This window comes from Pinus tabuliformis, chromosome 3_2, assembly GCF_031772625.1.
Source record: "Pinus tabuliformis cultivar Carrire ecotype Pingquan chromosome 3_2, CPIR1, whole genome shotgun sequence".
Classification (NCBI taxonomy): Eukaryota; Viridiplantae; Streptophyta; class Pinopsida; order Pinales; family Pinaceae; genus Pinus; species Pinus tabuliformis.
Genome location: NC_142302.1, coordinates 1,204,919,000 through 1,204,934,913, shown reverse-complemented (window position 1 = coordinate 1,204,934,913; position 15,914 = coordinate 1,204,919,000). Strand labels below are relative to the sequence as shown.

Genomic DNA, 15,914 nt, shown 5'->3' with positions numbered 1-15,914 from the left:
ATGCTTACAACCAGAAATGGAAATAAACCAGCTAGGGCGATGGTAGCTTATCTCTGAGAAGAGATGTGATGGCTACATGCCTCTGAACTGTGTTACAATGAGGCTCGAAGGCCTATTTATTGTTGAGAAACAATGGAAATCCCTTAACATTCCAAAACCTAACCCTAGGAGATGAACCGCCAAACTGTGCGCCCCGTTTGGGGTAAATTGGTACATCAACTTCCCGGGGTCGTAACTTTGGCACATGATCTCCGTTTGATGCGTACAATAGCTCATTAGAAAGATCTATCCGAGCACTATCATTGTTGGAATGGGAAACGTCGGTCCATTCCATGGACCCATGTTGCCCGCGGATTCCCTAAAAAACGTCGTTTAGGGCCTCAAAACGGCTCCGGAAGTTCAGGACCCGAAAAACTGCTAAAAATAGTAAGTTGTGCTACAATTAAGGAAACTGAAAATGTTGAGAAAGACAATGGTGGGGGTCCAGGTGGACTTGGCAGGTGGCCACCAATATCCACCTGGATCATTCCTCCCCCCTTAGGAAGCAATGGTCCCCATTGCGTTGAGCTCCTCCATGAGATGAGGAAACTTCTGCTGAACTTGTTCCCTGGTGAGCCACTTGCCCTGCTGAAGGAGTTGGCCTGCTTTGACAACTCGATACAGTTGGATATTCTGTTGGCGAGTGTTCTTGATCTGTGTGTCCATGATCTGATCAGTTGCAGCTTATTCCATGCAATCTGGATTTAATTCTGTGGGTTTGAGCTGTTCTCCAATGTCGGATGTGTCTAGCAATGGTGGGAAGTATGGCCGAAGGCGGTCCACATTGAACACTGGGTGCAGGCCAAGGAATGGGGGAATGCTGAGCTCAAATGCATTGTCTCCCATAGCCTTAGTAATGGTGTAAGGACCATATCGGAGTGGTCTCAATTTCCGATAGGCTCCAGTAAGGCGTTCCTTTTGCAAATGCAACCAGACTTTGTCGCCCACCTGAAACTTGTGTGGCACCCGGTGTTGATCATGTCGCTGCTTGTACTTGGCATTTGATTTCTCACGAATGTCATGGACCTGCTGGCGAATATGTTGGATGCGCTCAATGAAGCTGGTGGCCTTATCTGTTTCGGACTGGACATGAGCTGAATTCATGTGAGTAGCTGCAAGTGGCATGGCCACATCAATGGGGCATAGTGGCTGGAATCCCAAACCCACCTGAAAAGGGCTATGGCCAGTGGAGCTGTGAAGAGCTCGGTTGTAGCTGTGCTGAACATAGGGGAGGCTCTCGTCCCATGTGCGTGGATGCTTTGAGTTATACATGCGCAGAATGTGCACAATCATCCTGTTGACAACCTCTGTCTGGCCATCAGTATGAGGATGGAAGGTTGTGGACTTCGTGAGTTTGGTGTCCAGCATTGACCAGAGACTGGACCAAAATGTGCTGAGAAACCGACTGTCCCGATCTGAGATGATAGACTGTGGGATCCCAAAGTGCACCCACACTCGTTGAAAGAAGAGTTTAGCAGTGGCTTCTACTGTGATATTCTTCTTGCAGGCCACCATAATGGCCATCTTCGAGAACCTGTCGACGACCACAAAAACACAGTCATTTCCATGCTTAGTGGAAGGAAGGCCTGACATGTAATCCATGGAGATGGATTCCCAAGGTCGATTGGGGGTAGGCAATGGGGTATAGAGGCCATTCTTCTTAATGGTCGGTTTGGCAATGGCACAGACAGCACATGATCGGATGTACTTCCCAACATCCTGTCGAAGATTCGGCCAATAGAAATAATTTTGCAGTACTGCCACTGTTTTCTCGACCCCGAAATGCCCAGCAGCCCGACTGTAGTGTGCTTCCCAAATCATCTTGGCACACTCGCTTGAAGGAACACAAAGGTGACCGAGGTGGCATAATAGGGCATCCTAGAGGTGAAAATCTGCAACATGCTGACCCTACAAGAGTGTCTGGTATGTGTGGCCGAATTCTGGGTCGCTTTTGTAGAGAAGTGGCCAATCAGAAGTCTCGTGCCCACAAGAGTTGAGCACGGTGGTTAGCGCCATGATCGATGGCCGACTGAGGCAATCTGCAACATTATTGGTGCTGCCCTTTTTATACTTGATATTCAAGTGAAACTGTTGCAGGTATGTAGACCACTTCTGATGGCGATCATTCTGCAATTTCCCTTGGGTCTGTATGAACTGTAGAGGTCGGTGGTCTGTTTGGATGACCGTTTCCTTCCCCAAAATGTAATGCTTCCATTGTCGGCAGGCCTGTACAATGGAATACATCTCTTTATCATAAGTGGGGTACTTCCGGACTGTGTCTGAAAGTGTTTCACTGTGATATGCCACTGGATGTCCATGTTGAGTAAGGACTGCCCCAATAGCATAGTCAGAGGCATCTGTCTCGACCTCAAATGGTTGTTGTAGATCTGGTAACGCGAGCACTGGTGCCGTGCAGAGGCGATCCTTCAACTCCCTGAATGCCTTCTGTTGAGATTCAGACCAAAAGAATTTTGCTTTCGCCCCACCCTTGGTGACTTGACTCAAGGGCCAAGAAATATGAGAAAACCCCAACACAAACCTGTGGTAGAAGTTGGCAAGACCTAGAAAGCTGCAGAGCTCTATTAGAGTGGTTGGAGAGGGCCAATCCCGAATGACTTGGATCTTGGCTGGATCGACATGCACCCCTTGTTCATCAATGATGTATCCCAGATACTAAACCTGGGTCATGCCAAAAGTGCATTTCTCCAAATTGGCACATAGCTTGTGTTGCCGCAGTGTTTGGAGAACCTGTCGGATGTGGTGGAGGTGCTCTTCCCAACTCCGGCTGAAGATCAGAATGTCATCCAAGTATACTACTACAAAGGAGTTGGTGAATGGCCGCAAGATGTCATCCATTAGCCTCATAAAGGTTGCAGGAGCATTCATCAATCCGAAAGGCATGACCAACCATTCGAAGAGGCCCTCCTTGGATTTGAAGGCAGTCTTCCACACATCGGAGGGTTTGATTGGTACCTGGTGATATCCTAACTTCGGATCGATCTTGCTGAAATATTTCGCCCCCTTTAGTTGGTCTAGGAGGTCATCAATCCGCGGGATCGGGTACCTATTACGGACAGTGATCTTGTTCAGCGCCCGATAGTCAATACAGAGTCTCCACGTCCCATCCTTCTTCTGTACCAACACGATCGGGCTCCCACAGGGCGATGAACTTGGACGGATGTGACCTTTCTGCAGGAGCTCCTGAATCTTCCTCTTGATTTCATCGTTCTCCAGAACGGAGCGCCGATAAATTGGTCCATTGGGTAGCGGCGCACCTGGGGTCAGATCGATGGAGTGCTTGACTTGACAGTGCAGAGGAACCCCTGCCGGGGAGGTGAAGATGTCCTCGTACTCCTCCACAACCTTGTCCATGTGTAGTTGTCGTGCAGAGGGACCCCGTTTGGAGGCGGCGGCCACTGTCTTCTTCTTTCCTTGAGGGCATATCATCAGGAAAACAAATTTCCTGGTTTTGGAAATGATCTTATTGCATTGTTTTGCAGTAATCAAAGAGATGGCGGCAGGTGGTGCTACCTCTGGTATCCTAAACAACTTATTTCCCAATGTAATAATAACAGCACGGGGCCTTGATTCATACACAGCATGTCGCTTCCACAAGTATGGTTGTCCTAGTAATACATCACAAACTTCAAGGGGAGCAATGTCACACAATACCTCATCCGTGAAGGGCTTGATGTTGTATGGAAGGCGACACTGCTGGCTCACGCGAAGATCTCGTCCTTGGTGAAGCCACCCAATGGTGTATGGTTGTGGATGTGCTGTGGTCGGTAAGCCAAACCGCTTCACGACCTCTGCCGAAATGAGGTTCTTTTGACTCCCGCTATCAATAATGAACCGTATCGGGGAGCCCTTTACCCACATCTGGGAGTGGAAGAGACGCTCCTCCTCCTCTGGATCTTCGGGTTCATTTTTCTGGATCTTTGCGGTAGCAACAGTGGCGCTGGGATCCGCATCAATGATCTGCTTCCCTTTTTCATACCCCTTATCGGGTTCTGACTCAGAGTCGGAACATGCATCTGATTCTGAAACCTTTAGCTTAGCCACCAGTGACTGCTTGGCTCGACACTCACTTGTGTTGTGAGTGGAGCTCTTATGGAACTCGCACCATTTTCCAGTGTCCTTTCTCGGCTTCGTGGCGCTGTTCTTTGCTTGCAGCTTCGGCTGGTTGTCTTGGGTTGTCCCGCCTTGGCTTTGTCCTTTGTTCTATGGTTTAGGGGCACCTTTCCCCTACTTTGGATTCGCAGATCCAAAGTCTCGCTTCTTTTGTTTAAACTTCCGCTCGACCTTGACGGCATATCAGTATGCTGCGCCGAGCGAGGGGATGTTTAGGAATTGTATTTCTTCCTGGATGTACTTGTGCAGGCAGCCACGGTATTTGAGTATCAAATGTTGCTCCGAATCCTTGATACCCAACTTTGTGCGAAGGGTATGGAAAAGATTGGTGAACTCCGGCACATCTTGGTTCCTTCCCTGCCGCAGCGTGGTCCACTTTATGTATTCATCCTCATAGCTTCCGACAGGGTAGTACTGCTCCTTGATGGCATCTCGGAACAAATCCCAGGTGGGTGCAGCTGAAAATAGTGAGCCAGTACTTTCATCCTTCTGCTCGCAGTAGGTTTCCCACTAGTCCTTGACGTGGGGGGCTGCTTTGAGAAGAGCAAAAATAATCTTTTCCCGACTCGAAAATTCATGAACAGAAAAATAACCCTCTAGCAGATTTAACCATTTATCTATGGCATCTGCGTCTATCTGACCCTCGAATATGGGGATTTCAAAATTAACTTGTACCTTAAAGGGTGTGGCGCTTCCAGAGTAGCTGCTGGAAGCCGATGCGTTACTTTTGGGTAGCCGCTGAAGGATCTGGGCAAAGCTGTCCATCATTGCGTTCCGTTGTCGCTCGAGGGCTTCTTCGAGCAAGATTTTCATGGGATCTCCTGCCCCCTCGTCTTTCTTCTCGTCCGCCATGGGAGGCCGTCGGGATTTGCGAGGCTGGTCTTGCAAAGGTTCAACCAGTTCGAGCCCTAACTCCTTATATCCCGACCTTGTTGGGGACATGCAAAGAAAAACAGAGAAAAAACAGACCGCTCTGATACCACTGATCTGGATTTAAACAGGAACGCAACAAATTACAGAGATAACCATATACACAAAGATGCAACGGAAATAATACTTCATTTCATTAATGGAAAATACTGAAATATGCTTACAACCAGAAATGGAAATAAACCAGCTAGGGCGATGGTAGCTTATCTCTGAGAAGAGATGTGATGGCTACATGCCTCTGAACTGTGTTACAATGAGGCTCGAAGGCCTATTTATTGTTGAGAAACAATGGAAAACCCTTAACATTCGAAAACCTAACCCTAGGAGATGAAACGCCAAACTGTGGGCCCCGTTTGGGGTAAATTGGTACATCAACTTCCCGGGGTCGTAACTTTGGCATATGATCTCCGTTTGACGCGTACAATAGCTCATTAGAAATATCTATCCGAGCACTGTCATTGTTGGAACAGGCAACATCGGTCCATTCCATGGACCCAAGTTGCCCCCGGATTCCCCAAAAAACGTCGTTTAGGGCCTCAAAACGGCTCCGGAAGTTCAGGACCCGAAAAACTGCTAAAAATAGTAAGTTGTGCTACAATTAAGGAAACTGAAAATGCTGAGAAAGACAATGGTGGGGGTCCAGGTGGACTTAGCAGGTGGCTACCAATATCCACCTGGATCACAAGCGGATGTGGTTGTAATGTTCCACTGTTGGGGTTAGCAAGTTTACATGGATGTATTGTATGATTGGAACTTACATTTCTTTATATAATAAGAGCTAGCACATTTTCATGCATATGTTGTTATTGTAGTTGGTTTGTTTTGGTTGCTTTAGTGATGTTTGTTGTTTAACTTATGTAGTTGTGTATGAACTGATTTGTATGCAATTATATGAATCTTGTTGCAGATGTGTTGTTGGTTTAACCATCACTTTGGATTGTCGACTGGTCTTTTTCCTAGCTTGTGATGCAGCTTCACTCGTGTGTTCCCTTCCCAGCTAAGTACTGATACAGGTTGTCAAGGGGCACACTCATCTCAACCCACCTTTGTTAGAACCTGTCATACACCTTCCCTTACTCACTGCAGTGGTCACACCCTTGCTACGAACAAATTTATCTTGCTTGCCTCTGTGCAACATTGCAGTCAAGGCATTGCTATATGACCCACTGTTAGGACTCCTACACTAAACGGTCTAAGGTCTAATTGGGACTTCTTACCAAGGAGATCCCTTTACATGTTGATGGGTCTAGCACCATCAACACATCGCTTGAGATAGTTTATTTCCTTTCTGCATGTAAACAATTTTCAGTACTTTGTTATTAATTAATTGAAGTTATGTTTTCATTGTATCTATGTATTTTGCTCATATTTGTATTTCATTTCGTTCTTGCATAAATATGGATCAATTTGTAGGTTTTAACCCCGTACATAAATTACTTGCATATGAATTCTAAAACACTGAAAGTAAACAAAGCGAGAGCATAACAACTAAAACACATATACACAGACATTTTCCCATGTATCCCAAAACCAGGACTACTAGATTGATTTTTCATTATTTTCCTTTCAATGTTACAATACATATTTATACATTTTGAAGCATCCAATACCATGGACCGAAATCCATCGCATCCAAAACCATGGACTGAAAACCATTGCATCCAAAACCATAGGTAAGTCCAAAAAAAAATTCTCAGGGTGTTGCCCCAGACCCTGTAGCGGAGGGCTACCCACCCCCCTCAAACCCCCTATGACCGCCCTGTTGTGCAATCGGTGCAACGAAGGGGAGGTTGTGCCCCCCCTCTAACCCCTCGGTTAACTATGTAGGCTAGTTGTGGAAAGAATATAACACAACCCAACATTCTCCCACTTTTTGTTTTCTTTCCATAGGGGACCACATGAGAGCTTAGTCATTTATCCAACCCTGCAATGCCCATTGTTTCTCTACACCAAGAGAACTTCTTAGAGCTCACACCTTTTGTCAATGCATCTATAGTATTCTTCAAAGTGTCCACCTTTACCAGCAACACCTTTTTGTCTTCTATCATATCCCTCACAAAGTGATACTGAACATTAATGTGCTTTGTCTTTGAATGATAAGCAGGGTTCTTTGCCAAGAAAATTGCACTTTGGCTGTCACAGTATATCCTTATAGCTCCCTGTACTAACCCCATACCTGAACACAATCTCTGCAACCAAACTGCTTCCTTGCTTTCATGAGTGGTTGCCATGTATTCTGCCTTTGTAGTTGATAGTGCCACTACAAATTGTTTCTTACTCATCCAACTGACTGCACCTCCAAATAGGTTAAACACATACCCACTTGTAGATCTTCTCTGATCCATATCTCCAGCCTAGTCTGCATCAAAAAATCCATAAATATACAATGCTTTATCCAATCCTAGTCTTCCTTGGTAGCACAAGCCATAATCACTAGTGCCACGCAAATAACTGAAAACCTGCTTCACTGTTGTCCAGTGCTCCTTTCGTGATTTTGACATAAACCTGCTCAATACTCCCACTACATGTGCAATGTCTAGTCTAGTACAGACCATCGCATACATTAGGCTATCGACTACACTTGCATATGGAACACGGGACATGTCCTCTGTGTCTTGGGACACTGTTCAGCAGATAACTTTACACCTACAGGAATATGAACCTTCAGTGGTGTACTATCCTGCATATTAAACATCTCCAATATTATCTCGACGTATTTCCTCTGGTTTAACCAGAGCTTGCTCTTTGCCTGATCTATTTTAATTTACATGCCCAAAATATTGTTTGCAGCACCAAGATCTTTCATGTCGAATTTGGAGGACAATTGGGTCTTCAAATCATGGATAATTTCTTTATCATTTCCAACCAACAACATATCATCCACATACAAGACCAAATAAATAACACGGTCGCCAATTAATTTAAAATACACACAGTGACATACTTTGCTTCTGGTGAAGCCAAGTCCCCGTGTAAATGTATCAAATTTCTGATACCACATCCTTAGTGACTGTTTTAACCCATACAAAGACTTCTTTAACTTGCATACCATTTATTTCTTACCATTCATCGCAAAGCCTTTAGGTTGCTTCATGTAGATCTCCTCTTCTAGATCCAAGTGAAGAAATGTTGCCTTCACATCCATTTGTTCTACCTCAAAATCAAAAGCAACAGCAACAGACAAAAGTAATCGAATAGAAGCTACCATGGAAAGAGAAGAAAAAATATCACCAAAATCAATTCCCCGCACTTGGGAATAACCTTTTGCTACCAACTGAGCTTTGTATTTCTCCACCTTTCCTTCTGCATTTGTATTCTTCTTGAACACCCATTTGCTACCAGTGGATTTCCTTCCAATCAGCAACTCCACTAGATCCAAAGCCTCATTTTTGTGCAAAGATGTCATTTCATCAACCATGGCCTCTTTCTAGAGTTTTCCATCCTCTAAATCTACTGTTTCCTTCATAGTTCTGGGATCATCATCAGTAACAGATAAAGAAAAAATTGAATAATCAATTTGATAGTCCCAGTTTTGGGATCCATGGGAAAATCTATGTGCATATGTGTTTTATGTGTTCGTATGCTGGTAATTTTTGTTCCCTTGGCACTGCCCTAGACCTCGTAGCCCTCAAACCCCTGGACAAGGGGGGTTGCTGCCCCCCTATGACCCTCCAGCTATGCAATCAATGCGACAAAGGGGGGATCCGCCCCCCCTCTAACCCCCTAGTTAACTATGTAGGCTAGTCATGGAAAGAATATAACACAACTCAACACAGTTGAGGTTAAGGTTATTCACTTATGCCATTGTGCGACAAATAAGCATATTGCAGACATCTTCACCAAAGCGCTTGGAAAATAAAAGTTTGAAAGATTCAAAATGATGCTTAGACTCACCAACATCCCTTCAGATTAAGGAGGGGGGGGGACGTTAACACCTAATCTTTGGGATTAGCTTGTAAATATTGTAAATAAAAAAATAGAGAAGATGAAGAGACATTGGAATATGAATTCCAATAATCTCCCTCTCCTTGTATATATTCATGATTTCCTTTAACAAAAAATACAATTTGTGGAGTTAGTCAAACCTAGCCTGACACAATTCACCATCTAAGACCATTATGATTGAACCAATATCAAAAAATCATAGGGATAGACATCAACATTCCCAAACTATATCCATTTAAGTAGTCTTTATATCGATGCAACCTCCTACCTTAATAACGTCTACAAAAATATTGGTTTCATTTTTAATCAACCTAAGCGTTAGAATCTAAACACTCTCATACTCCACCAAAGAAATCATAGGTTAGCCACCCTTCGAAACACATCATCTAGTCTAACCATATAGGTCTCTCTCCAACCTCTAACCATAGAAGCTTCTCTCCAACCTCAAATGGCACATCCTAGGAAATTATAAACAAGAACCATCACCACTTAGAATCTCGACATTGTCTTGGTTTAAAATTTTGTTTTAATTGAAAAAAAAAATTAATTTTTTTTTCTTAAAAATTAAATTTACATCTTTTTAGTATTGAAACATTTTGATTAAAAATGGATTTAAAATTAGAATATTAATGATTAAATTTTATCCATATCAATTTTTATTTAGATATAATACTTTTAGAATAAATGTTATAAAATAAATTTTATTTGAGTGTAATTAATTCTATTAATATTATTTTAAATGAAAGAATTAAATATATAAAATTTTAAAATTTAATTTATAAATTATTAAAATTAATATATATAAAAAAATAATGTGAATATGTTTCAAAGTAATTAAAAAAAATATTAAAGTGTAATTTAGTTTTATTTGGTATTTCATCTCTTTGTAAGTGATAATGATGAAGACGAATAGAATTTACTAAATCTTTAAGAAAAAGTAAGACATTACTTGTACTATTTTAGAATTTTTTCTAGACTTTTGATAAATTAATTTTGAAAATAAATTAAAATTTTTCATTTCCAAAATATTATAAGAGATAATATTTTTCATTTTCAACTTTTATGATAGATGTTTGACTTCTTGAACATGCAATATTTTTTATAAAATTTCTTAGAGTTTGTTTTTATTTTAGTAATATTGGTTTTTTTTATTTGCAGTAGTCAAACTGATAAATACTTTATATATTTTTCACATTCTAAACACTTTATATATTTTTCATATTCTAGATTAAGGTTGACTCCCTCCTTATAATATTTTAATTTTCTTTGTTTTTTAATTATTTAAATTCAAATGTAATGATATTTTGTATAGTATCCATATTATATAGATTAGCTTCTTTATATATGTGATGACCCCGTAAAACTTGTAATTATGAAAAGTTACTATGGTAAGAAACTAGTGTGAACTGTTAATTACTGTTGTTAAATGATATCATTTTATTTATGAAATGGAAGATATTTTGGAAAATGCTGGCAGTCTCCTAAGGGAGGATTTCTAAAGAAAAAGAAAGAGTTATAAAACTGAAAAAGAAACTAACCCTTCAGCCAGGAAAAGTCCTGGGAGGGAAAACCCCTGGTCTGTGGTGACAGAGAGGGGGAGAATTCAGAGGAAAAAAAAAAAAGAGAAAGAAAGGAGGGTTAAGTCTCGTAAGGACCAGATAACCCTAGCACAATAGTGCATGAGTCTTGTTGAGGGCTGCAGGCCTGCAAGACAGCTCGGGGGGAGATTCCAACGTATCGATGGATCTCATGGTTGGGTGGATAAGAGCAAGCATGTAAGATGCAGGTGAACTTCTGGAGCGTTAATTCTTGTGTCTGACAGACCAGGTATGGGTTATTCACCAGACTCAAACTTCTGTATTCCGTATACTGGTGTATAGGAGGGAAGTATAGTTAAGCTTAAGCTTCTGTTGCTAACTAGATAAAAAGTTTACTTGAAGTATTATAAACAGTTCTATGAGCATATATTACTGACTGTTCAAGTGAAACAAACAGAAATCTAGTTGCTATATAAATGCATGTTAACTGTGAGATAAATGCATGTTAACTGTGAGATAAATGCATGTTAACTGTGAGAGCCGAAGCTTGTTAACTGTACAAATCGATACATGATAGCTGTAAAAATCAATGCATAAGTAACTGTAAGAGTCGATGCATGTGAACTGTAAGAAGGTGATGCATGGTAGTTGCATAGAAATAACTAGCTACTTAAAGCCGAGGTATATCTGTATAAAAACCTCACGAAGGTCTTCAGTACCATAACAGTAGATGCATGGCGACATATGCATGAATGATTCACTGGCGAAAAGATTCATTAACAATCTATAACCGTAGAAAGATTTATGGGAAACAACAGATCAAACATTGAATAGTCGTATTACTGCAACAGTCATGAAACACATTGAACACTAAGTGCCATTTATAGAATACAGTGAGGCCGTTCCAAGAAAGCTCATCGAACCTTGTACCTAGGGTTTAGTTCACTATACATGTAAACAAGTGAAAGACGACTGTATCAATGTAGAATACAAACGAATAACATCATTTAACAAGTAAAGGCACTATGATGGCACAGGACCGCTAAGGTAAGCGGCCATTTAACTGCCGTATACAGTCACGAATCGTCGAGTGAACGGAGGGTTATTATAAACAAACCCTCGTTATTATAAACAAACCCTCGAAAGGGATATGCCGACTCTGTTAAATAGAGAAACAACAATAACATTAAATGTAACAGACTCCATACATTCTGGAAAAGCAATTTCTTATGTATATAGACAAGCAAGTTATTGTTGTAATATAAGCTAACGAAAACATATTCATCGTATCCAAGAGGAAGAAGAAATACACATATGTTAGCATGCGATAAATAAAACCCCGACGGGTACGGCAACAGCCTGTTCATAAATGTCCTGAGGGCCGAGGAAAAACCCTGGCCTCTTCATACACAGATACACCTTAAGAGATCACAATGAATACCCAAAACAGTAAGAGAACTAAGATAAACAATTATTCCGACTTAAACCGAGTCCATTTGGTTCGGGCGAGGAAGGCCGTGAACTCTTAAAACAAAATATATAAATTCTGGGCGAGGTACCAAAAAAAATACATATATCATAAGACTTTATAACCCGATTGGACGCGGGTGTCGGCATGGAAAGGCCGACCGCTAATCTCAATCAGGATTTGGGGCCGAACAGAGGAACCCTGAGACAACAAAAGAGTTGCCATGAGGAACCCTCAGGCCAAGAAACGATACAAGTAAACCCTTAATCATCTGAGCTAACCAAAGCTCTGCATCAACTCGTGGAGAACAATTACCTGTGCATATTCGGTGGCATGACCTATCCTTGAGCAGTGGGAGGATCGAGAGGCAACCCCTGCAACAACAAACGCTTCAAGTGAGCCGTGAATGTATTAAATGAAGCGATAAACCGTGTGTATTAAGGCCACGAGTATATAACTATTCAACAAACTGTGATAAAACTCTGAAATCGGCGGTCAGTTACCTGTAATAGCTGTGCAGAACTTGGTATAAGGTGTAGACAAGGAGTCGCTGAGCTGAATGAGTTAAATTTACTTTAACTCTTTATTTTTATTTTTTTCCCTTCTAAAATATTAGATCCTTTATATATCAAATAATAATAATTATGATAAAAATCTCAAATAAAATTTTTCCGCAAACAATAATCCTAAGTAAATTAGTTTGTAACTTGTTTTCAAAATTTTCCTCACAATAATCCTAAGTAAATTAATTTGTAACTTGTTTTCAAATGCATTAAAAGGTTTACCAAACAAACTTATCTATCTTTCTTTAATATTATAATTTCATTCAACTTTGTACTATTTTATAATTTTAATTTTAAAAGTATAAATATTTTTAATTATATTAAAAAATTCTAAAATAAATAAATAAATTTAATAAGAATTATTTTTTATTAATAGCATGTATTTCTTTTCAAGTTCAAAATTAGAGGAATAGAATATGTATGCAGTTCAAAATTAGAGGAGTAGAATATGTATGCTTTGGTAGACTTTACAGTGAAATAAATATACTAAAGTAAGTCATGGTCTCTAATTTAACAGTAACCAATAATAATAATACTTATACACCTAAATTTTCAGATTTCCAGAAATAAGACAGCGTGAATGTTTAAATAATTTTTTTTCTAAATTCATCTCCTGTACCGTTGGGTAGTCCAACACTATAGGAGATCGATAAACATTACAAGGAAACATTGTTGTAAGGAGCCAAAGTGGAAATGTTTTCTCAATAAAACCTATATTACCAAAGCATTGGTGTGAATAACAACCAGAGGTAATAGAACTTTGTGGTTGCTGTTGGAGGTGAGAAGAGGGCAGGTAGAGTCCAACCCATAACCCCAGCTTCTCATTCAACGCCTTATCTTTACTTGCGACCTCAGTTTCTGGTGCTTCTCCTTGCAAGGAGGAGTTGGACGTTCGGAGTTCCTCTTCACGGAAAATTGTACCATCTTTGTACAATTTTAGTAATCCTGCAACGTTCTCCTTTTCTTCTATCCTTATTGCTGAAACAGTTATGTCAACATTTTTTTTTTCTTCATATTGGAGTGCCTTTACACCAAAACCTGCAGGTGTTAGTAAACATACACATCTGTAGATTTAAACACATGCCAGGAAACACATTGGGAGCGTTGGATCATCCTTCTCTTTCTACACCCCCTAACGGGGAGCACAACAATCTCCCCCGTGTTAGTAAACAACCCAAGCCAGGTGGAACTAACCTACAGGTGTTAGTAAACAACGCAAGCCAGGTGGAACTAACCTGCAGGTGTTAGTAAACATACACATTGGTAGATTTAAATAACACCCCCATTAAGGTGGAGCACAACAATCTCCCCCAATGCAAGTAAGGTGAGTTCCAAAGCAAGCCAGGTGTGTTTAGAACTAGAGACCTTTGGCTTTGATATCACTGGTTAGTTACACCAAAACCCGCAGGTGTTAGTAAACAGACACATCTACAGATTTGCACATGCAGCTAAACACACAAAGAGCATTAGATGATCCTTCTACACTGCCTTCTACACTACCATTAAAATAGACCACACCACTTCACCCCTTCTATTCTTTCTCTCCGCTTTATCTTCCCTCTCAATAAAAACAAACCAATTTTCTTTGGACAGATTGTTATGCAGAATGTCGCTCCAAGATAATGAAAACCAGACTATTTGCGAAGGGATTCCATGTCGTAATATTAGAATTCCACTGAATCACACAAAAAAACATTGGTGCTTTTGGGGTTATTTGCTTTTCAACTTACAGTTTTGATATCGTCTGGATCACATTGCATCAATACCTGGTACTTCATAATGGCCGCTCAATCTTGAAATATATTTTTCAAATAATCTGGTTTAGTTGATGGATATCGTGATTGTATAATGAACTAGTAGGAGGTGGCAGTTTGTGCTATTTGGTGGTGTGAATGATTCTTTATCGTTTGGTGTTTGAATGGCCCGTCTGTTGGGTTTTTCCTATGAAGTTAGGTATGAGTAATTTTCTAATGAATGTCATACGTACTTTTTGTTTTTTAATGATAGTTGTGTACAGTGATAGGTACGTTTTGTTTGGATTCGCAGACGTCGTTTTGTAATGAATAGGGTAGTATTATAGTGATGATATTGTTTTCAATATATTAGGGAGGAAATGGAAGTTCAACATAAAGATTGAAAAGAGAATATTTTTAATTTTAAAATTAATATTTAAAGGCCAGTTATAATTTATGATAAATCTTTGTTTGTAATCGCAAAAAGTCGTTTTGTGATAGTTATAATGATGATATTGTTTTTAATATATTAGGAAGGAAATTGTAGTATAAGATAAAGATTGAAAAGGGGATTTTTTTAGTTTAGAAATTATTATTTACATGTTAGTTATAATTTATGATAAAATTTTATAATTTAAATGGATTATCTTAACTCAATTTTTTTATAAATTAAATTATAATAATCATAGAAATTTATTTAATATTAGTGATATTAATGTAATTATTTTTAATTTCACATTATGTAAAGTAGAAATGGATTAAATGTTTTCCAATTATTTTTGTTTGTTTGTTTGATTATTTTTTTTTATTTTTTTTTTCTCTATATTTTAGCTGGTAGATTTTCACAATAAGAATTTGATGACAGTGATGTTTTTTGGAAAATGTTGTATTGTTATTGACATGAACACTTCTCTTATTTTCAGGGACAAAAAGCTTGATTTGATATGCAAATAGAGAATCTAGAAGAAATATCACTATTATGGAAGATCAAAAAAATATAAACGTTGATGATCAGATATCAATTAATTTATTTTATTATTGGAAAATATTAATTATCTATGATTTCAAACTTTTGAGATTCATGTTTCTTTTAGATCATTCTTTAGGATTAATCACATCTTCAATTTTTGATTAAAAAAGGAGTAAAACAAAAGAAGTTTGGAACCATGTCACTAGACAAAACTAAAAAACTTGATCTATCCAATAATTCAAATAATAGATATTTAATATCTATTAAAATAAATTATTAAATTTAAGGAATCAAGTAATTAATAAATGATAGTTGCATTAGAAAATATTTAATACTAAATAAATAATAATAATTTAAAATTTTATAATAATTTATGAAATAATAGTTTATAAGGTATACATAATTATTTAGATTTAATATTTACTAAATTATATTAATAACTTAAGAAATTTATCATTATAGTATAAATTTAATATTTAATAAATCTTCATCAAGAAACTAGTAAAATTAGTCACATTAGTTGGATTGACACGTGATAAATATTTATATTAAATTGGTATTAAACATTTACATCTATTTCCAATAGAAAAATAAAAA

The 15,914-nt window shown here is 39.0% G+C and overlaps 1 pseudogene; it reads right to left on the bottom strand.

Annotated features, from left to right (window-relative positions):
* LOC149185085 (strigolactones hydrolase CXE15-like) overlaps positions 1–15,914 on the bottom strand; it is a 134,318-nt pseudogene that overhangs the window by 78,473 nt on the left and 39,931 nt on the right.